At 37.9% G+C, this 24,615-nt stretch overlaps 1 protein-coding gene and 1 pseudogene across 8 annotated transcripts in view; one reads left to right on the top strand and one right to left on the bottom strand.

Annotated features, from left to right (window-relative positions):
- Window positions 1-24,615, bottom strand: part of PPFIBP1 (PPFIA binding protein 1) — a 239,265-nt gene that overhangs the window by 207,986 nt on the left and 6,664 nt on the right. The window lies entirely within an intron of this gene.
- On the top strand, window positions 6,890-7,136 carry LOC122728933 (annotated as a pseudogene).

Genomic DNA, 24,615 nt, shown 5'->3' on the forward strand with positions numbered 1-24,615 from the left:
CTCTCTCGCCTCATTCATGTTTGACTGGATGCACTGGAGCCTCAGACTGTTCTAATCAAGTGTAACTGCACACATTCCTCCTCCCCACCCCCACTCACACCAGCCCTTGTAGCAGCATTGCCATGTTGTGTTCCTGAAAAGTGCACGAGGGGAAAATTCAATGGTTCACTATCATGAATGTTGCATGGCAGCTTTATAATTACACCTCAGAGCCTGCTCAGAATATTAAGCAGTCTCCCACTATATGGCTATAAAAGGTACAATTTCTATGCAGAAGTCCTATTGTGGAAGACTCAATCGTTTTCTGGAACAGCACATGGTGCACTGGGACACACTTCAAATTTTTGGTTTGTTGATATAAACTTCAAGCCGTCTTTATTTACCCACTGATGTTTTGTTGGGAAATAAGAAGGAAATGGCTGTGAGTGTAGGGGATGGGGCATTAGTTAATTACAGACTTGGGCCAAGAAAGTTGTTGCTAATGATCTTAGTGGCTTCTTTGTCAAACTATAGCCAAGATGTGAAATTAAATCTGTTGTATCTTTTAATTTTATGATGCAAAGAAAGATTAAAAAAAAAAAGGTATGTCCCTAGCTTCTTTGCTGGGATGGAGGTCCATGAGTGTGGAAAATCACGAATTCAATTTTGAAGTATTGATTGGTTTTGCCAAACTGCTTTTTTCCTATTTTTTTTTTTTTAGAAAAATTTACTGTCACTATGGATGACTTGCTGGGCAGGGAAGAAATGTGGGATATATTTGGAAATGAAGGTGGTATGAAAATAACCAATGAAAATGTTTTCAAATTGAGCTAACTCATTAAAATATTAAGGACCTCCTATGTGGCATGTACTGAAAGCCAATGAAATAATACAAGTGAAAGTATGCTGAAAATGATATAGAACTCTACAGAGTAATACATTATTGCTATGATGATATTAAATGATAAGAAACACTTTCACCATTTAAAATAAATGCCTGATATAATGAACTCAAATCCCTTTAGGGATATGGACTCAAATTGTGGTTCCTGAGGTCTGTAAGGAGCAAGAGGTATAATCTTTGTTTCACCAGAGTGAAAATATATATCATATCAACTTGATTTAACTTGATTAATACCATCAGATTAAATACTGTCAGTGTAAACTGAGACTAGCGGAATTTAGAAATAAAAAACTATTTCCCTTATCACTGAAACAGGAAGACCCAAGGTATAATTTCAAATGCCTTAGAGCTCAAAATGTGGCCTAACTTATCTGAAAAGAATAGTAGTAGCTATTCTTGTTATTCAGTCATTTCAGTCATATACAAATTTTCACGACCCCATTTGGAATTTTCTTGGCAAAGATACTGGAGTGGTTTGTCATTTCTTTCTCTAGCTCATTTTGCAGAGGAGGAAACTGAGACAAACAGGGTTAAGTGATTGGCCCAGGGTCATACAGATAGTAAGTGTCTGAGGCAGGATTTGAATTCACTAAATGAATTTTCTTGTCTCCAGGCCTTGCACTCTATGCAAACTAACTATAGGAAAATGCTGAAATGAATCTTGGTAACAGTAGCCATGTTGCCTAAAACCAAGAAAGAGGAATAAAAGGAATCACTTCTAGGAGTTTGAGCCAGATTGTTGTATTTGTAGCATTTATAGAGTTACTAATAATTCAACTGATAAAAAGAAACAGAACTTAAAGCAGAAAATTTAAAACCTCACTGGCACAAGTCTTTTCAAGACTGCTGATGACTGAAGGTAGAAAAAAGAAAGATACGAGAAGTGAACATATGATTAAGATGACAATATCAAAGAACAGGATTTCTGTTCTTTGAGGTTCTTTGAACCAACCCTTAAAATATAGGAATAACAGACTTCTGACCAGGGATGGAGTATCACTAATGAAGCCCAGAGGGGCTGTATTTGTTTGGGTACTTCTGAACTAATCACAAGACATTTAAATTGAGAATATTTTTATCGACTTATGCATTCAATATTTGTTATGTCATCACACAACTGCTTAGTCAGGTCCCATAGAAAAGAGCTGGTTTGACTAGGATGAGTAGCAAAGTAGATTCTCAGGAATTTAGAGAAGAAAATAAATATGAAAAGTGACAGTAATAGCCCTCATAATTTCAAATGTCAATACATAAACACACCGTATGTGGATAAAAAATGTAGGGAATATGGGATCTTAATACAAAGATGTAAATTTGATCTTCCAAGCATCACTTGATAATTGGGATGTGATTCAACGCTAGACTATGGCAATGGAAGGATATGTCTCATTCAAAAATATCAGATTACTACATGTAAGAGAAATACTTAAATAGAATTGTACATCAAGTAAGATTCCAGTGTAGAAATACACAGCACGGAAGGGAGGAAGCATGGTGGCAAGAGAAATACAGGTGATACTGTGCATGTAGTATAAGGATGGGGATCTGGAAAGAGATAGGGACTAAGCCTGTGATTTCTCTAATATAGGAAATCCCTTCTCCCAATGTAGCCAGTAAACTTCTCTGTAACTTGGAGTCTTAGAGAATTCCTGGGAGCACTCTTAATTAATTAGCTATTCACCTTATTAATTAATCCAAAATCCTTCTGCCAGTATGTGTCAGAGATAAGGCCAGTTTTCTATCCCCTATTCCATGCTGCCTTTCAGATTGAAATTGCTGTCTAGTCTCAATGTACAGCACTGTATCATAATGTGGTATATTTAGTCAGAACAAAGAAATGGCTGCATTCCAGAAGTAGATCACAAAGCTCAAATTCTGGTGGTCAGTCTCTCACTGCTAACAGCCAAACAGCTAAGGCACTCTTGACTTGCCTTGCTAATAACTTCATATAAAGAGAAAAGACTGAGAACGGCTGTGCTGGACTTGACTTTGCTTAATCAAAATTATATATTAAACTAGTAAACCAAAATAACAAAAACCTTACCAGAAAATGTCACATTACAGTTCCTGATAGATAAAGAAGGGAATGTCTGGCATTGTATGAAGTATCCCCCAGGTTTAGGGAAAAATAAATTTTAAAGAGTTCAAAGAATAGAAAGGTTAGATCTGATGGCTAAAGGTTCTAGAGAGGTCAGCTCAAGAAAAATAGGATGCTCTAAAGGAAGAAATTCTTGAAACTACTCAAAGGATTCCAATGAGGAAGAAAAGGGAATATTCACTAAAGAAATGGATTTGCAAGGGGCAGGTAGGTGGTGCAGTAGATAAAGCACCAGCCATGGATTCAGGACAAGCTGAGTTCAAATCTGGCCTCAGACACTTGACACTTACTAGCTATGTGACCCTGGGCAAGTCACTTAACCCTCATTGCTCCATAAAATAAATAATTAATTAATTAATTAAAAAAAAAAGAAATGGATTTGCCTATACAAAAAATTAAATAATCAGGTTTTTTAAAAGACAAGTACAGAAAAAGGGAACAAAGCCAAGTAGCCAAGGATAAATACAAAATTATGGTACTCATCTCAAACTACTTACAAATACTGCAAATTAATATAGTCTCAGAGAGTTTGCTAGAGAACTGATAAATTCAGTGACTTACCTAAGATCACAATGTCAGTATGTAGCACGTCGGGAGGCAGCACTTGAACCCATATGTTCCTAGTTTGAGGCTAGCTTTTTATCCCATATCATCAAAATGATTACCAGTTAAGAAAAAGGAGACACCTAACAATGGAGCAGATTAGGAACACAATATATAAATAAACAGAGTAACCTAGTGCTTGATAATCATGAAGACTCCAGCTAATGCAGTAAGAACTTACTATTTGACCAAAATTTCTGGGGAAAAGGAAAAGCAATTTGGCAGAAAATAGGTAGAGAAGAATATCTCACCTAGAGACCAACACCTTCCTCTGTGTACCAAGATCTCAGGTCCAAATGGATACATGACTTAGACATAAATGCAAAACTCTGAAGTACAAGCTCACACCTGTCATGTTGGCAAAACTGACAAACAAAGGAAACTTAACTGTTACAGGGACGATATGAAAATGTTCACATTCGTTCACTCTTTTTTTTTTTTTTTGCAGGGCAATGGGGGTTAAGTGACTTGCCCAAGGTCACACAGCTAGTAAGAGTCAAGTGACTGAGGCCGGATTTGAACTCAGGAACTTCTGAATCCAGGGCCGGTGCTTTATCCACTGCGCCACCTAGCTGCCCTCTTGTTCACTCTTAATTCAGCCATTTCTCAAGCCATTTAGTACCATGCCTCAAAGTCAGTCAACTGTGTAGAGCCATTAACAAAGCAAAACCACTACCCCCAAGAGATCATGTAAAAGAGGAAAAAGGGCTCTATGTACAAAAATATTCATAGCAGCTCTTTTTTTTTTTTTTGGTGAGGCAATTGGGGTTAAGTGACTTGCCCAGGGTCACACAGCTAGCAAGTGTTAAGTGTCTGAAGCCGAATTTGAACTCAGGTCCTTCTGAATCCAGGGCTGGTGCTCTATCCACTGCGTCACCTAGCTGCCCCTAGCAGCTCTTTTTGTGATAGCAAAGAACTGGAAACCAAGGGGGTCTCTATTAATTGAGGAACGACTAAACAAATGATGCTATATGAATGTCACAGAATACTATTGTGCTATAAAAAATAATAAAGAGGGTGGTTTCTAAGAAACCAAGGGAAACTTGTATGAATTAATTCAAATTAAGCAAAACCAGGAGAACAATTTGTAAAATAATAACATTGTTAAACAAACATCTTTGAAACACTCTGGTACTCTAATCAATGAAATAACCAAGCGCAATCCCAGAGGACTCATAATGAAACATACTATACACCTCCTGACAGAGAGGTGACAGACTCAGAACATTGTGGTACATTTATTTTTAGACAAGGCCAATGTGGGAATTAGTTTTGCCTGACTATGCACATTTGTTACAAAGTTGTCTCTTTTTTTTTTCCTTTTGTGGGGAGAGAGGGAGGAAAGTGGGAGAGAAAATTGGTTTTTGTTCACAGGAAAAATAAATGAAATATTTAAAGTTTTAAAAACCAAAATAATGGTACTATTTAATAATAATGTCAGGAATGCCATCCTGAATGAACTGAGGATTGTGATGAAAGCTAAAAACAACAGAAGGGGCTTTCTTGTTTATATTGGAGGCAAGAGGAAGATCAAAGGGCTAGGACTGATCTCTAGGGTTTATGGAATAATAATGGACTATCAAAAAAAAATAATAGCTGAGTTGCTCAATTCACATTTTGCATGCTCTTCCCCAGCAAGGTAAATTTCCTTATTTATTAACCAAATGAGGCCTTGAAAAGAGAACACCTAGATATCCATGGCAGCCAAAGATCCCCAAAGAATATGTAGATGTAATTAAGAAGCTACAGGTCAATGACCTTTGGGAAAACTGTGGTAAACAAAAGAGGTACTAAAAACCCAGAGATAGTAAACATCCTGATCTTCAAAACGGGAAAAAGGTAGGATATATATACCTGGGTGGGTAAGCTTGACTTGGCAAAATATTTTATAAGTCATTATTAAAGGAAGAGTTTATGAGCAATTACAAAGAAAAGCAGTGATCAGTTGAGGCAACATAGTCTTACCAATAATATCTCTCTTTTTTGACAGAGTAATAAGGTAGGTGGATGTAGGGAATGCATGTCTCTCTGGATCTCAGCAAGACAGTGAGCTCAATGAGAATATAGTTAGGCAAATCTCTGTGTTGCGCTCTGCCTCAGGTGAATGAATTACAGCTTGTGGTCATGCTAATAAAAGCTAATTATTGCGTAACCCAGGCAATAGCATTAAAAATGCTTCATAAAACTTATTCTATTCTTACTCTCTCAGCTTTATTTTAAAAAGCTGGGGCCCACCATTTTTTAGATGTCATGATGCTGCCCTACTGGGTGTTCCTCTCGAGAACTAGGAGAATGTTTTTTTAATTCGTTGTACCCCATGAATCCATTTGCTAAGTGAAGTAACATTAATGTTACTTAACTATACCTGCTCGACTACTTGCCAAAATGTTCCTCCTTTGACAAGAAGTTATGAGATAAAGCTACATTTCATTTACTATTATTGGGATTTCTATGGGGCCATTAGGCTAGACCAGAGCTATTTTTTTTTTAATTTGAAATTTGAGAAGGCAGAAGGTAAAGTGAAAGTCAGCTGTTTACTGGGTTCAAGTTGGGCAACTCCAACCAACTACTGTCCCTTGCTTTGATTTTACACAAAATATGAATTATGCAAATTCATTCAATAAACATTAAATAACTATCATGTGAAGACCCTAGATACAGTGCTAGTTGCTAGACTACAAAAGATAAATATGACAAAGATTATACATATCCTTTAGGAGTTTGCAATCTAATTGTGGAGAAAGACAAGACCACAGGATCATAAATATAGAGCTCGGCATGTAAACAAATAGTTATGGTACAAAGCAGCAGATTATATAATTATATATATTTTCCTTTCCTTTTCCTTTTTTTAGGGGGCAGGGGAAGGCATATGGGATTCAGTGACTTACCCAGGGTCACACAGCTACTAAATATCTGAAGCTGTATTTGAACTCAGGTCCTGACTCCAAGGTCAGTGCTCAGCCCACAATACCACCTAGCTCTCCCTTGTCTGTATAATTATAAACAAGGGGAGGAGGGTAGAGTACTTATAAGAAATATGAAGGAAGAGGGTAGAGCATGTGTGTCAGAAAAGTCTTCCTTGAAGGAAGACTCAGAGAATGGGGAGTGGGAATGGAAATAGTGGTGAAACTTGTGCCAGGAAAAGACACATAAAACAGGAACAAAGGTCCAGATACAAATGGATAAGAAAACAAAGTATGAAGAGTAAATCAGGGTTGTGATCCAGTTGGGAGGGGGGTAGGGGGTTTGGCTGACAGTTTCTGATTCCGGCTCAGGTAGTAAGCTTTCCTCCAAGTGGTTACATGTCCTTTGGATCTGGAGCATCAGTTGTGCAGATAGTCACAGATCAGGTGATACAATTTGTTGAACCTAGTTGACAGTTTGTGAAGTACTCAATTCGGCTTGTCAAAAGATGTATCGAGACAGATAGAAAAGAATTCCAGAAGATCACTATGGCAACAAGCAATTGGATTTGCTATAATGGGATTCATTGGGTTTTTTGTTAAATTGATCCATATCCCTATTAATAACATCATTGTTGGTGGCTGAATACTTCTGGAAGACATTTACTGCTTCAAGCTTGATGGACAAGTTTGGGGTTGGGAAGGTGTTGGCTTTGTTCACTTAGCAAAAATTTTGTCTTATGTGGTTTACCTCCCTGGTATTTTCTTTTTCTTTTTTTTTAATTTTTATTTATTTATTTATTTATTTATTTTTAAGTGAGGCAATTGGGGTTAAGTGGCTTGCCCAGGGTCACACAGCTAGTAAGTGTTAAGTGTCCGAGGCTGGATTTGAACTCAGGTACTCCTGACTCCAGGGCCCGTGCTCTATCTACTTCTTCACCTAGCTGCCCCTCCCTGGTATTTTCAATGTCTGAATTAAAATAACTTTTACAAAAAAAAAAAAGAGTAAATCAGAATCGGCATTCACCTGAAAAGTGTCAAGATTAGGAGTCCATATTTTATTTAATGGGCAAGGGGGAGCTACTGAAGATTTTTGAATAGTGATTTGATCAGAGCAGGGCTTTAGAAAATGGTAGAAATGACAGATTGAAGAAGAAATTGAAGACTGTTATTAGTAGTAGCAGCAACAGTAGTAGCAACAGTAATTATATTAATAATAACAACTAACTTTTTTTTTTTTTTGCAGGGCAATGGGGGTTAAGTGACTTGCCCAGGGTCATCCGACTAGTAAGTGTCAAGTGTCTGAGGCTGGATTTGAATTCGGGTCCTCCTAAATCCAGGGCTGGTGCTTTATCCACCTGCGCCACCTAGCTGCCCCCAACAACTAACTTTTTCAAGCCAAAAGCTACTATTACTATGCTCATTTTACAGATGAAGAAAGAGAGAAGCTAAGTGACTTGTCCAGGCAACCCAGAATCTTCCCAAATTCAAGTCTGATTCTCTATACTTTATACTATCTTGTCTCTTCAATGGTACAGACAAAGAAAGGTAATGAGGATAACTAGGAAAGAATGAAAGTGACACATTGCCAAGGTATAGTCAAAAGGATTTGAAAATCAGTTGGATGAAAGAAAAAAAAAATCAGTTGGATGGAAAGGATGAAGGAAATAAGAGAGTCAAAGAGGAATCCAAGTTTCTCAGTCTAAGTAACCAGAAAGAAGATGGTATACTCAATAGAAGTATGTGAATTAAGAGAAGTGATAGATTTAGGGGAGAAAGATGAATTTACTTTTGGGTATGTTGAGTTGGTCCCAAAGCAGATTTCAATGTCCTTTTTCCTCATGCCAGTCCTGAAATTCCTATTTGTAGCCAAACCTAAAAAATTAATTTATAGCTTAAACTTTCTAAAACTTAAAAAAAAAATAAAGTGATCGTAAATCCTGGTTTCTAGAAAAAGTAATTTTTGAAAACAGTTCCAAAATATTTTAGTTACTCATTTAGTATAAAAGTAATAATAACAATAATAATCCTTTATTTGTCAAAGGGTGCTCTGAGATATATTAGCTTGTTCAGCCCTCACAAAAAATAAACAGCAGAAAATTAGATGTAAGATTTTAATCTGGAAAATATTTAGCATCTCTTGCCTTTGAGGGAACACCTCAAAATAGATGCACTATAGATATTCAAAAGCATGAAAGCTTCCGTGTGTTGCAACAAAAATAAACCAAACAATACCTGCAGACTTCTTGTGTGGTTGGTTATACAAGAAAGACCAGCCAAAACTAACCTGCCTTTCATCTAGCTAATAATCTTGCAGATTGACATGGCAGCTTATTTTTTCATTCTTTTCCATGAAGCATTTCAGAAATTGGTTAGTGATGCCATGCTACCTGAATAGTTTTTTAATTGCACAGACATGTAGCAAGTATATAAAGTAATGACAAAAACATCAAATATGTGTAAAGAAATGTGTTTAGGTGACAGCTAGGTGGCACAGTGGATAAAGCACTGGCCCTGGATTCAGGAGGACCTGAGTTCAGGTTCGACCTCAGACACTTGACACTCAGTAGCTGTGTGTCTGTCACTTAACCCTCATTGCCCCGAAAAAAGTGTTTATATGTTTTCTTTCCTAATCATATTCCACTTACCATTTATATGCTTTTGCAAAGAAAAAAATAATTTTATTTGGACTGAAATGGCTGCATAATGGTAGAGATTTATCATGAAATTCCTAAAGTCAGCGGGCAGAACAGTGGACCACATTATCTTGGCAAATAACAAAGCAAAGCACAGAAATGTTTTACAAAGGCAAACTGCTAGGCAATTTAATAGGTAGCTGAAATAAAAGGGAAATTCTCCTGGCTTCCCCAATATGTTACACATGAGAGAGCTGTTTTTATTTATTAATTTACTTTGGCCACAGCTATATGTTATGGGGTGGGAGGATGGAAGGGGTCTAGTGCTAGACTTGGAGTCAGGAATTGGGTTTGAATGAGGTTTGACCCTTATGTACTTATTAGCTATGTTACCCTAGACAAGTCACTCAATCTCTCTCAGCCTCAGTTTCCTTATCTGTAAAATGTGGAGGCAGCATAGCATTCTGAATATAGAACAAAGACCCTGGGTCAGGAAGACCTAGGCTTACGTCCTGCCTCTGACACAAACCAGCTGTGTGACTTTGGAGACTGAAGTACAAAACAGCTGGCAGCCTTCCTAGGTAGAGGGCGGTACCTTAGGGATAGTTAACTACATTGATGAAGTTGCAGGTCTGGGCTGGACCAGAAAAACACGGAGAATCAAGAGATAATCTAAGTCAGGGACTTTGGCAGAAAAAATTTTATACAAATGCCTGTTGTTATTATTATTGTTGTTGTTGTTATTTCAATGCCAATTCAGAGATCTAGAGCTTTTTAAACCAGAAGAGCAACAAACTCTTCCACTTCACATGCCAACTACAAAGACAGCACCATCAAGCAGTTCTACTTTTCCCTTGACTGACAAACCAGGTGGATAATTGTGGAGTCTTTCAGTTGCTAAAAGCTCTTGGTAAACACTCTGCTGGAGCCTCCTTTATAGGCTTCCCCACCCACCTGGCCTACCAACATTGCTCTGGGTTACTGTTTTCAAGCACTGTTGCCTCAGTGCAGAGACACCTCCCTTACCTATGGGAGAAAGAGAGCAGGAACAAGTTCATTTCGAAGCAAAAGAAGGTTGGAGAGGCTTTGAAGTGAAAAATCTACAAGACTGAAAATGAGTCACAATAAAACCTAAGAATACCACTAAAAGCAAACCCAGGGAAAGGAATGAACAAGTTGTCAAACACTAAGACCATGCATCCAGGACTTGCAAAAACATACCAGCTTTCCAAATGTGAAGTAATGGACTCCAGAAGCCCTTATCGAGACTTATTTTGAAAATTCACTCCCTAAAGAGCTATCAGTGGAATGTCTCTGTCTTTGTCTCTGTCTCTGTCTCTGTCTGTCTGACTCACACACACACACACACACACACACACACACTCTTATCTCTACAGAACAAATTGCTTAAGCAGGAAGTTTACTAGTAACACCCTAAAAAATTAGAATTGTTTTTCCAGCTCTGATAAGCTCCTGCCAGCTCATGTTAGTACACAGTGCAACACAAACAACTCTCCTGCAAAGCTAGTTGGGCAGTCATTATCTGACTAATTTCCACATGTCAAGGAGCGAAGATTGTTCTCTGGTAGTGCCCCTTCAGCAGTGCAGATCACAACCACATTGCATCTGGTTAGGTGTTCACAGATGGCCTTGGCCAAAAAATTTCATCGCCTAGTGAGGAGCTTTTCCAAACTCAATTAGGCTGGTCTTTGGACTGTCTGATACTGTCTGTTGTTCAGCCTCTACTTGAAGGCTAAATGGTCTAATGTCTACTGACAGCTAAATGGCCCAGTGGATAGAGTGCTAGGCCTACAGTTAGGAAGTACCTGAGTTAAAATCCTGCCTCAGACTTATTAGCTGTGTGTCCTTAGGCAAGTCACTTAACCTCTACTCCCTTAGTTTCCTCATCTGTAAAACAGAAATAATAATAGCACCTATCTCCTAGGAAGGATGTGAAGATCAAATAAGATAATATTTGTAAAACACTTAATAACTGCTGATACATAGTCAGTGCTATATAAATGCTAGCTGCTACTGTTATTGTTGTCCTCCAAGAAATTGGGGTCACCTACAAACATAAGGAGATACCAGGGATTAAATTCTAAGCCCAAATTCCTTCTTTCTTTCTTTCTTTTGGGTGGGGCAATGGGGATTAAGTGACTTGCCCAGGGTCACACAGCTAAGTAAGTATCAAGTGTCTGAGGCTGGATTTGAACTCAGGTCCTCCTGAATCCAGGACCAGTGCTTTATCCGCTGCACCACCTAGCTGCCCCAAGTCCAACTTCTTTCAAATCAGAGTATCATGGATGGCATTAATACTAAACTTCCGTAGACTAAGCAGTGTCAGGATCTTCAAACATTTACTAAGCACCTAATATGTGTGGAGGCAAAGAGATATGAGACTGCCTCAAGGGGCTTATAGTCTAGTTAGAGAGATAAGACATACACATGAAGAAATAAATTAACATTAGGAGGTTTAAGAAATATACAATATGGGGCAGCTAGGATAGAGTACTGACCCTGGAGTCAGGAGGACCTGAGTTCAAATCCGGCCTCAGTCATTTGACATTTACTAGCTATGTGACCCTGGGCAAGTCACTTAACCCCAATTGCCTCACAAAAAAAAGAAAGAAAGGAAGGAAGAAAGAAATATACATTACAAGAAATATGCATTACCAATGAACAGTTACAAGGTTTAAGAAAAATGTCTTGGGAATTTAAATGAGGGTGTGATCACTGATAGCTAAGTCTGGAAAGGCTTCACAGAATCTCAGAGTTAGAAAGGACCTGAGAAGCCATCTAATCTGTTATTTGTCCGTGTTCTTGAAGAGGATCATGACATCAGGGCGATGATGTCATGACTTGCAGTGAAATGACTTTAAGTGAGGGAGGGCTGTGCAAAGTCACCAACCTCACTCTCTTCTCCAGAGCCATCTAGGGTCAGTGGCAAGACATACATCAGTTTTACATAATTGCACATGTATAACCTATATCTGATTGATTATTCCCTCAGAGGGGAGGAGAGGAGGGAAGGAAGGAGTGATAGAATTTAGAACTCAAAACTTTATATAAAAATGTTTTTTTATTTTTTTAAAAGATGGCAAACAATATATAAATATCCATATATACATGTGAGAACCAGGGGTGTCACCCCCTGCCGAGAAAACATGAGGTGACTTTTCTGAGGTTTCTAAAGTCAAATTGTTGTCCCGGAAGTCATGTCACAATTCATAGACCTAAGTCATGTCAATCGATGGACTTGAATGCTACCAGCCAATTAGCTTGGAGTTGTGTGTGGGGAGCACCCCTCTTCCTGTTTGACAGGGGGCTTCCAGGGTAATTGACTGGAACTCTCTCTCTTTTAGGAAGCATGACTGGCTAGGTGAAGGAGCTCTTTTCTCACTCTCTCTCTCTCTCTCTCTCTCTCTAGCATAGATCTGAGCTGGGGTTTTTCCATTCTTTCAGAGACATGTACTCGCTCTCTCTCTCTCTCTCTCTCTTTACTAACTTCTAATATACTTTAATAAATGCTTAAAAGCCTAAACTGTTGCTGAATTTATAAGTAAACCCTAGCTGGTTTCCCCCCACACTGGGGGGCAGATAAGGACACATACATTAGATTTTACTTGTCTCCCACACACACACACACACACACACACACACACACACACACACACACACACACACACCAGGACAACTGGAGATGGTCCTAAATGTTTGAGGTAATTGGGGTTAAGTGACTTGCCCAGGGTCACACAACTAGTGTCAAGTGTCTGAGGCCAAATTTGAATTTAGGTCCTGACTCCACATTAGCCCAAGTACCTAATGTAACGATTGGAATAACGCCACCTGCTGGAGATTTACTGTAGAAGAATTCCGCCCATGAAGTGAAGGTCTTTGAGGGCAAGACCAGGAGTCTTTTCTTTGGCGTCAGGAAGTGACGCAAGCTAGTGGGAGGAAGAAGTGGGGAGCCTGGCGCTCAGTCTCACTCTCTTTCCTTTGGACTCTGGTGGAGAAGGGAGCTAGAAATGTGCTCTCCCTTTAATAGAAAGGAATCTAGGCCTTTCTCTCTCTCTTTACCAAATTCTTATTCTCCTTAATAAATGCTTAAAAGTCTAACTCTTGCTAAAGCTTATAATTTATTGGCGACCACTCATTAGATATTTTAGACAGTTTAGCTAGAATTTTAGCCCTTAACACTAACAACCACTGATAACATAGTGCTTTACATAAATAGATGCCCCATTAAAGTTTTTAATAAGTATAGTATTGTTTCTATACAGAAAATGTGAACTTTTGTAACTTTAGTTGAACTTTTAGATATCCAAGATATACAAAGATCTAACATAAGTCTCTAAGTCCTGGTACCATTCCCCAGTGGATAAGTAGTCAAAGGATATGAATGAACAATTCTCAAAAGAATTAAAAACAACAATCATATGCAAGGTTGTTCCAAATTACTAGTATCTGTCTATAACTGAGAAGGAGTAGAGAATAAGGAGTTTAGAGTTTAACAGACTAGAGAATTCAGAAGGTACTTGAGAGAACATCAATCAACATCTATATAGAAGATGAAGATTAGGCACTGAAGTGCTGAAGTGAGGAAAGAAAGTGAATATCCTAAAGGTCAGTGGATAATGGCCAACAGGTTCTGTACTGAGTAATAAACGTGGATAGTGTGAACCTCAAAGGAGGAGAGACTGCTGAGGGAGAGCGGTGTGAAGAATCTGGATGTGACAATGAAGAAGGAGGAGTATTCTGAGTGCCCTGCTTTCACCAGAAGTGCAAACAGTACCAGAAAACCTGACCAAGGATGCAGAGTCATCAGAAGAAAGCTTAGTCTCAATTAGTGCCAGAAGACGGAAGGAGTAGTTTAATTTGGGAGAAAGTTTGTTAATTATGGGACAAGTATCAAAGAGGGCACAGTGGAAAGAGAGGATAGATTTGGAGTAGGACATATGAGAAGAGGGCCTAGATGAATGGGAATGAAGTAGGAAGATAGGTATTCAGTACCATTAGAATACGGAGAGTAAAAATGGGGGTAAAAATGTTCTGACTTTTTGGGAAAATAATCCAGGAAAACTACCTGTGAAGAATGGTGATCATTTGAGGAAGATAGGTGATTGGAAGGTTCAAAGTCATCCCCTGAGGTACCTGGTCACAGGCTTTGTTGCTATGTCTTGGGAGGTCTCAGAAAGTCCACCACAGAGCAAGCACTGGCAGAAAGAGGTAGGCTCAGTGACTTCATTATCAACCACTATGTACAAGACACCATGCTAAGTGCTAGGGATACCATGTCATAAGGGTGTATTCCTTGTTCTCCATATCTAGCTGATGAGACAAAACAGATGAAATAATTACACAACAAAGCAAAGTACAGACAATTTGTATTCATTTTTGGTAGAAGACAGCCACATTTTCTCAAACTGAAATTGGGATAGTCCTGGAGGAGATGGTACAAAAGAAAATAGAAAAGATAAGTTGTGGAGACCTGAATATTGAGTTCTAGTAGAAATAGCAAACCAAAGGCTAGATAAACAGGATCAAGTTGGCCACCTTTACTTTCTGGGCTCTCTAAATATATTTTCTTTCTTTGGAAGATTTTTAATTTCTTCCTAGCTCAAATAAAAAAGAATCATAGGCCTTTATGGAAATGGAAAGGGCATGAGTTTAGCATTCATTATTTGACTCAAGGTGTCCTCAAGGGTAGGGAGAGAACATAGCGTGGAAAGGTTTGAAAAACAACTGCCAAGTGGACCATTTTTAAATTTTGCAAAGTCACAGCAATATGAGGAAAGGGAAGCATTTCCAACAGTTTTCAAGGAGTTGACACAAAGAGGAAAAACACTGAGATCCAGGTGACTTCACACAAATCAAACTAGCAGACTCACAGGCTCAATGAAAGTGTTTGCTTTGAATCTTCTTACATTCTCTCCTACTAATGTAGATAAGTACAAGAGTATGTATCTGACTCATCTCATTCATAAGAGAAAGCAGAGCAGGTTCAAGTTTTCATTCAGACAAAACAAAAGCTCTTTTGTGCCATGTGTAGTTAGCCATACTGTGCAGTTATCTCTAGAAAAAGGTATCTGTTGCATGCATGTTATTTTATGTCCTGTCATATGCCTTTGTTCTTACAATTTTAAAGAAGGGACATATAAAGTAGGAGTTCTTTACTTTTTGTGTAATGAACTCTTTTGACAGTCTGGTAAAAAGCCAATGGGGACCCCTTCTCAGAATAATGTTTTTAAATGCAAAAATACAACAGAGATAGGCAGCTAGGTGGCACAGTGGAAACCATGCTGGAACTGGAGTCAGGAAGACCTGAGATCAAATCCAGATTCATATACTTACTAGCTGTGTGACCCTGGGCAAGTCATTTAACCTCTATCTGCTTCAATTTCCTCAACTATAAAATGAGGATAAGGATAACACCTACCTCCCAGGGTTGTTGTGAAAATCAAATAATATTTTGTTTGACCCTTAGTAGATACTTAATAAATGCTTGATCCTTTCCTGTTTCCCCTATATCAAAATATTTTTTAAAGAAGTTTATGGACCCCAGTTTAAGGATCTATAAAGCTATAAAGCTTTAAACTTAGTTTGCTTTAGCCTTAATCTCAATAAAAGTTTAAAAATAAAATTTTTCTCATAGAATAATAAATATACACCTCATATGTATGTTAAGATATAATTGGGCTGTGGGCAGCTAGGTGGCACAGTGGATAAAGCACTGGCCCTGGATTCAGGAGGATCTGAGTTCAAATTCATCCTCAGACACATGATACTTGCTGTGTGACCCTGGGCAAGACACTTAACCCTCATTGCCTGGCGGGGGGGGGGGGGAGATATAATTGGGCAAAGCATATTATACAGAGCAAAATAGATGTTGTAATATTGTAGAAGGAATACTGATAGCCCAAATATTGTACTAGTACTGATACACTGGTAAAAGACCTAAAGGGAATTACAGTATGTTGGCCAGATTCTCTATTTGGAGAAGACATGAACATAAATCACATAGGATAAAAAGTCATGGATATTGTAATGCACAACATTGGAGGGAGAGTCCACAAGAAGGAGATCATAAGTCCATTTAAGAAAGTACTCTATTTCCTTAAATTAAAGGTGATGTTTAAATACCAAACATTCTTCAACACAAAGTAGACCAAAATCAAATGCTTTAAGATCTGTCCCTTACCAGCCCCGACCCCTGATATTATAGCATTTGCTCTCTTCTTTTCTTGATGGCTTTTACATGATTCATATTTTGTATGCAAGAAATTTGCCAAAAGGAATAACCTTTTGATTAGAATGTACACAATTCCATCAACATCATAGACATTTTTTGAGTGAGCAGCTATAGGTAAATCCACAGAAAGCACAGACATAATCTTGCCATTCTACAGTTATTATCCTTGCCAATGAAAACATGCGTGTGCATGTCAAAAATGTGAATCACTCAGTCTCTGGGGGAATGTATAACCAAGGCTCAGAGAAATACACACCCACCTGGGCTACCATGGTGGCCAAATTCAATATTTAAAGTAATAAGGGCTTCTAAATCAAAGCAAATGTTACCCTTTTAGCACAGAATCTTTCCCCTCCCTTAAATGCCATTGCACATTGCCACAGATCACTGCCTAAATATGTACATTTAAAATCACTGTAAGGTCTTTGTTTACTTTTCTTGAAATTCCATCGTCCAATTTCTTTTTTATTGTTTACAAACTAAGAAGAGTCAGGTAAGTTGCTTCTAAAGAGACTTAAAATAAATCTTGGCTGACAATATCAACTCACTAAAAATTTATTGGTGAGTAACAATGCTGGGTAGTGAGTAGAAAAACAGAGTCAGGAAGACCTCAAGCAATAGAAGCAAGGTACCTTGTAGGAGAGAGACAGGAGACAGCCAGTCCAGGGCAAGTTAAACCACTATCACCAGTAGCAGAAGCAGCTGCAGCAGCATCACCTCTTTGACCACTATCTTGACTCTGATCCCAATGGAGATAGCCCAGAACCCTGAATCCCCAAGAATACTAGTGTTCCTAAATGACTAGCCCTGTTTCCAGCAATCATCATTCACAGGAACAACTATTGTGGAGAGGGAGACAGCCATAGCCACCAAATGATGGCCAACTGCGACTTGTGGAATGGAGAAATCAACCTTGCTGAAGCAGAAACCCACCCTGATGAAGAGATACTGAGGTAGCACATGCCAGAAAAATCAAACTGCACCATCACTCTCTCCCCTCGTTCCACAACAGAGATAGTGCAGGATCCTGAGTACAAAAACCTTGGTAATAGCAGTGTCCTCCAGATCACAAGTCCCAATTTCAGCCCAGGCCCCATAGCCATAATAATGGGGAAAAACCACTGTGGAGAAGGGCCCCACCTTCTTCACCACCAACAATACCAACTGATGACCAATTGCCACCAAAAGCCAAGGGTAGGTCAGCTCAAGAGCTCTGGAAGTGGGACACTAATCCTTGCTGCCAAATTCCTTGAAGGTATCAAATGGTTCAACATCAGAAAATCGTACAATTTCAATCAGTGGAACTGACATTCAATATGATGAATGACCATATGCTTTGCAGCTGCATTACATATGACTTGCAAAAGAATTCCTCCGTACATGTTATCACCTCCATTAGAATATGAGCTCCTAGAAAGGAGATACTGTCCTTACTTTTCTATTTGTGTCCCCAAAGCTTAACAGTGTTTTGCAGTTGGGCCCTAATAAATACTTTCATTCCTTCATTTATTCATACTGCTGGTTTGACCCCAAGGACATCATTTAACCTCCCAGTGCCACGGACAACTCTCTAAGACTATAGTTATGGAACATTTGAGAACCTCAAGATCTCTTATGGGTAGGAATAGTTTCTTTCCTACCCTAATTTCCTAAATAGATGAAAAAGTACAGGTCAGACCAAAATTGTGCCAATTATACCTAGTACAAGTGCTAAGGGTATATAAATACAAAAAGTTCTTGTCCACAAACAACTTTACCTTCTACAGAATATGCATGTGGATGTGCATATATACATATGAAAAAAATGATTATTTCTCTCTTGTATTAATAACTAATTGAATCAGAAGCAAGGTTTTCCCTCTTTTCTACTTCCTCATCCAGAAATCAACCAGTGTGGGAAATCCTGCTCAAAAACTAATCCAGGCTAAGATCTGGTTTTTTTCTTTTTTCTTTCTTTGGGTGAGGCAATTGGGGTTAAGTGACTTACCCAGGGTCACACAGCTAGTAAGTGTCAAGTGTCTGAGGTTGGATTTGAACTCAGGTCCGACTGACTCCAGGGCTGGTGCTCTATCCACTGAGCCACCTAGCTGCCCCACCAGGCAATCTAATCAAAGACAGTAAAAAGAATTCTAAGTTTGGGCTAATGGGAGAGCATTCCTGCTCATTGTTTTTACTAAATCAGGTCTGGGAAGATGTTGATTCTCCCCTTTGTCAGACAGGAGATATGGAAATTGATAAATCTCTTTAAACAAGATTTGGGTAATGCAGGTCATATACCCCAAGATGCCCATTGTACTATAGCACAGCTTCTCATTGTAATATGCATTCTCTCATTAATTGTTAACCAGAGTTCATTGCCAGATCATTTATGTTCATATATGAAGATTTTTATGTGGGTATGTGTGTTTATTATATATACATATATATGCAAACTTGAGTAGCAAGGAAGGCACTGGAGCTGAATCTTGCAGAAAGAAAAAGATTTTGAGGAATGTGTGGATTATTAAAGAGGTGGTAAATGAAAATCTAAAAAGGGAAGTAATGATTACAAAGACCCAGGAAGGGAAATAATGAAAAAATGGTAGAAATGAAGGCCAAATAACATTTCTAGATCTCAAAGTATAATATAAAATAGTATCCATCAAAACTATTTGGTACTGGTTAAAAAATAGAAAAAGTAGATCAATTAATAGAGTAGACAAGGAAATAATCAAAAGTAATTGAACCCAATAACTGAACTGATGGCATTTGAATACAGATTGAAGTGTTCAATAAACTCAAAAATATTATCTAGGAAAGAACTGCTTCTTTGATAAGAACTTTTGGGAAAACCATAAAACAGTCTGGCAGATACTAGATTTAAACCAAAATCTCACACCTTATTCCACAAATAAATTCAAAATGGATGAGTGAAAATCTTAAAGATCATACCATTAAAAAATTGCAAGACATGAAGACCATATATCTTTCATAGTTATGAGCGTGGGGAGGGGGTGAATTCTTAACCAAACAAGGGACAGAGAATACAAAAGATAAAATAAATCATTTTAAATTTATGAAATTAAAAGCTTTTGCACAAAAAATATTTGATATTGAACATGTAAAACAGTGAATTGAGAAAACAAATTTCACATCAAAATATCTCTGATAAAGGTTCAATATTAAAGATATATAGAAAAGTAATTGAAATTGCCAATGGTCAAAGAATATGAACAAATAGTTCTCAAAAGAGCAGCAAACCATTAACAAATGAAAAAAATGTTCTAAATCACTCATGATAAAAGAAATGCAAATCAAAACAGTTCTGAAGTTTCATCTCACACTCCATAAATTGGTAATGGTGACAAAAGATGGGAACAGTCAATTTTTGAAGAGTTTTAGAAAGACTGGCAGACTAATATATTATCAGTGGAGTTGTGAAGTATTCCAATCTGCAAAGCAATTCAGAATTGTGCAAAGAAAATAACTAAAATGTCCCTATCTTTTGACCCACCACTGTGAGGCATACACCCCAAGAAGGTCGCTGACAAAAATAAGGATTCATATACACAAAAATATTTATAGCACCACTTTTTTGTGGTGGCAAAGAACTAAAAGAACTGAATTACTAAACAAATTTTGGTACATAAATATGATAGAATATTATTGTTACAAAAAATGATGGGGGCAGCTAGGTGGTACAGTGGATAAAGCACTGGCCCTGGATTCAGGAGTACCTGGGTTCAAATCCGACCTCAGACATTCGACACTTACTAGCTGTGTGACCCTGGGCAAGTCACTTAACCTTCATTGCCCTGGAAAAAAAAATTAAATAAAATAAATGGGACTTGGGAAAAAAAAATGATGAAGACAGAAGTATGGAAAGATTTAAATGACCTGATGCAAAGGAAAGTGACCAGAAGCAGGAAAACAACATAGGTAACTATCTTGACTTTTTTTTTTTTGGTGGGGTAATGGGGATTAAGTGACTTGCCCAAGGTCACACAGCTAGTAAGTGTCAAGTGTCTGAGGCTGGATTTGAACTCAGGTCCTCCTGAATCCAAGGCCAGTGCTTTATCCACTGCGCCACCTAGCTGCCCCCCCCATAGGTAACTATCTACACAGAGAGTGTCAATGTAATGAACAACCACCATAAAACAATGGAAACAATGCTATAAAATGATAATCACCAAATATAGTACCAAAGAAAAGACGCAAAAACACTTCCCCTGTTCCTTTGCCAATGTGGGGGCCCGTGAATGCAGAACCTTGCGTATCATGTCAAACTTGTTCAATTATTTTTTCCCTTCCTCTTTTTGTTTCTTTTGTTGCTCTGAGAAAGACAAGGGCAAGGGATACCAAAGGAAAAAGTATTAGTTAACAAAAGATATTAATGAAAATCTATTTTTAAAATAACTTTAAAATAACAAAAATAGTGCTGGCAAGACTGAAGTGCACTATTTATTACCTTTCTCAAAGAGGTGCAAGTTGGGTGCAATTTGGGGTGAAACAAATTTGTCAATATGCTATAAAAATTAGAAAACTGATCATATCCTTTCACCTACTGATCCCATTACTCAGAAATTTTCCTAAAGGTGTAATTTAAGATGAAAAAGAATCATCTATACAAAATATCTGTAACTGCTTTATTATCAACAGTGAAAAAGTCTAACACATGTCTAATAGTTGGGTAATGGTTGGAAAAATTGTGGCACATAATAACATGCCATCAAAAATGACAGACAAGATATAAACATATGGAAAGACAGGCCGAATGATGAAAAGCAAAGACAGCAGAATGGGAAAAGCAGCATAAATATCATTTGTGACTAGGTATATCTCTGTTATCTGTGTAAGTATGCAAAAAATGACATCAAAAGACCTAAGTTTATTGTTATTAAAGAATGTTTTAACAAATAATTCTGATCCCATGGTTATATTGGTGTTTGTTTTTACTTATTTTCATTTGGTTTTATTGATATTGTTTTAAATTTATAAGAAAAAAATTATTTTCAAAAAAACAACAAAACAAAATCTAGCACAGTCAAGAACATATCATGCTGGACTAATCTCATTGTCTTTTCTGATAGCACTACTAAACTTGCAGATGAGGGAAATGCTTTGCATAGTTTGCTTAAACTTCAGCACGGCTTTTGATACAGTAGCTTATTTATTGTGGCGTGGATAGATTTAGAAAGAGAATAGAGACTGGAACTGGGATTTCACTGGGAGAGGGAACTCCTAGGGGAGAAAACTCCCTCAATTACAGCAGATTACATCCTTTCTGCCACTTACAATTCTCAGAGAGCTATACAGAGCAAGGCTTTTTAAACTTTCTCCACTCTTGATCCCTTTTCACCTGGGAAATTTTTATTCGACCCGGGTATATAAGTATCACATCAAACATTTGCTGCCAATTTTTTCTTGACCCCCACATTCAGTTATGCTTTGGTCTAGAGCACTGAGTGGGGTTAAAGTGATTTCTTCATTCACAAAGACAATATGTTTCAGGGGTGAGACTTGAACCAAATTTTCCTGAGATGCCTGTTCACTATGTGAGAATATGATTAAATGGTTGAATGACTAAACTCAAGGTTAATCGTTCAATGTCAATGGGGCAGGAGGTCTTCAGCATAGGATGCATAGGATCCGTGCTTGGTCTTCTGGTGTTTAACATTCTCATCAGTGACTTGGAGAAAGCCAAAGATGTCAAGCTCACCAAATTTGCAGATGATACAAAGCTGGGAGGTGAACACAATGTCAGAGTGTATTTTCAAAAAGATCCTGACAGATTAAACACTGACCTGAATCTAATAAGATGGAATCCATTAAGGATCAATGCAAAGTCTTACAGTTTGAATTCAAAAAATCAACAGCATAAGTTTAAGATGGAAAAGTCATGTTTGGGCAACAGTTGGTCTGAAAATGATGCAAGGGTTTCCATAGACTGCCAGCTCAATGAGTCAGCAGTCTGATCTGACAGTCAAAATAGCTAGTGTGATCTTAGACTATATTAGAGAAACAAAGCTATCAAGAACAAGGAGGTAATAGTCCCTCCACTTTCAACTATTCATCAGACTTCATCTGGAGTATTGTGTTCAATTCTGAGCATTATGGTTTTAGAAGGGCATTGATAAACTAGACTGTCTAAATGATACCAACCAGGATAGTGAAGGGCTTTGGGTTTGTGTCCTATGAAGATCAAGAACTAAGGAAGGAAAAGAGGACTACCCTGAAGAAGAAAAGACTCAGGGGAAATAGGATAGCTCTCTTCAAGTATGGATTATTAGACTTGCTCCATTTGGACCAAAAGGGCAGAACCGAGAACAATCGTCAGAAGTTGTGAAGAGGCAAATTTAGGGAATGACCAGTGTTGAGAGATGGTGGATTCCTCTCCTTGAAGTCTTCAAGCAGATGCTGAATGACTACTTGTCGGGGTATGTTACAGTGTGGAATCATCTAGTGAATAGGTTGGGGAAAAAAAGAGATGGCCGCTAAATTCCCTTCCAATTGAAATTCTGTGATTTTGTTATCAAGTGGATACTCCAAGAGAATGGAGATAGGTAGCAGATGGAATGTTGAATATAGGAACAGCTAATATCCTAGACATTGCCAGGACATGTGTAAGACAATGACAAGAAATAAGGCTAGAAAGATAAGTTCAAACCAGTCTGTGAAAACATTTAATTGCCAAGCTGAGGGGTTTGTATTTTATCCCAGCTACAGTATGGAACCACCAAAGATTTGGGGGCCTGGGAATGCCACAGTCAGTTCTAAACCTTAGTGTCTTGCTCAACATTAAATGTCTAATATATGGAATTCACAGAGAACAAGAAATGGGGAGTGGCATTTTGTGGGGTGGTATTTTTGTTGGGTAGTTTTGCAAATATTTAATTTAACCCAGCAGTATCATCATCATCATCTGACAAAAATGTAACCCACCAAAATAATGAAAGGAACGATTTTAGAAAAACCTGGGAACGTGTGTATGAAATGATAGCATGAAGGGAGGAGAACCAAGAGAACAATTTATAGGATGACAACAATAAAGATAACTTTGGGGCAGCTAGGTGGCACAGTGAATAGAGCACGGGCCCTGGATTCAGGAGGACCTGAATTCAAATCCAGCCTCAGACACTTGACACTTACTAGCTGTGTGACCCTGGGCAAGTCACTTAACCTTCATTGCCCTGCTCCCAAAAAAGATAACTTTGAATGCAGTGACCAAACAGTTAATAAACATGTATTAAGCACCTACATGTGCCAGGCTAGGGATAAAAAAAAGCAAAAGGGGGCAGCTAGGTGGCGCAGTGGATAGAGCACTGGCCCTGGAATCAGGAGGACCTGAGTTTAAATCTGGCCTCAGACACTTGACAACTTACTAGCTGTGTGATCCTGGGCAAATCACTTAACCCCAATTGCCTCACCAAAAAAAAAAAAAAAAAACAAACCTTAAAAAAAAGCAAAAGACAGGACAGCCTGAAGGAGCCCACAACCTAATAGTGGGGACAATAAACAAACAAATATGTACAATCAAATGATACAGAAGATAATTAGGAAATAATTGAGAGGGAAAGCACTAGAATTCAGAAGGGTTGGGTACAGCTTTCTGAAGAACAGAAGATTTTAAGAGGAAACCATAATTCCAGAGGACCAGTGATGAAGAAGCATTCTATCCACCTTTTGACAGAGAGGTGATGGACCCAGTATAGAAAGAGACATTTTTTGCACATGACCAAAGGAAAAATTTATTTTCTTTGACTATGTGTATTTGTTAAAAAAGGGTTTTCTTTTTCTTTTTTTTTTCTCTTTCTTAATGGAGGGGGGATGGAAAGGAAAGAAAATAGATTTTTTTAATTAAAAAATTTAAAATTTAATTTAAAAAATACAACCAATACTTCTATTTTTAAAAAATACAACCCACTGAGCTTTTAAATTTTTTAAGAATTTAAAGAATTTTTAAGAATTTAAGAATTTTTTAAGTACACTGATCATCCAGGAAAAATGACATAAAGCACTACTAATGTGCAGAACTGTATACACCCAGAGCAAAACTATCAGTTCTCCAACAAGCAGTTTCTATTCCAATGTGATGACTGATTTATTAATGGAACCAGCCAAACTTTAACAAAAATAAAAAGCTGATATGACAACAGATACTTTGTTTCATTCAATTCCCAAAACAACACACAGTCCTGCTAACTGTACCAGCTCCAGCTGTTCAGTCAGGAGAGAACATAAAAGTCATACCTCCCTAA

The sequence above is a fragment of the Dromiciops gliroides genome, chromosome 5 (assembly GCF_019393635.1).
Source record: "Dromiciops gliroides isolate mDroGli1 chromosome 5, mDroGli1.pri, whole genome shotgun sequence".
Taxonomy (NCBI): domain Eukaryota; kingdom Metazoa; phylum Chordata; class Mammalia; order Microbiotheria; family Microbiotheriidae; genus Dromiciops; species Dromiciops gliroides.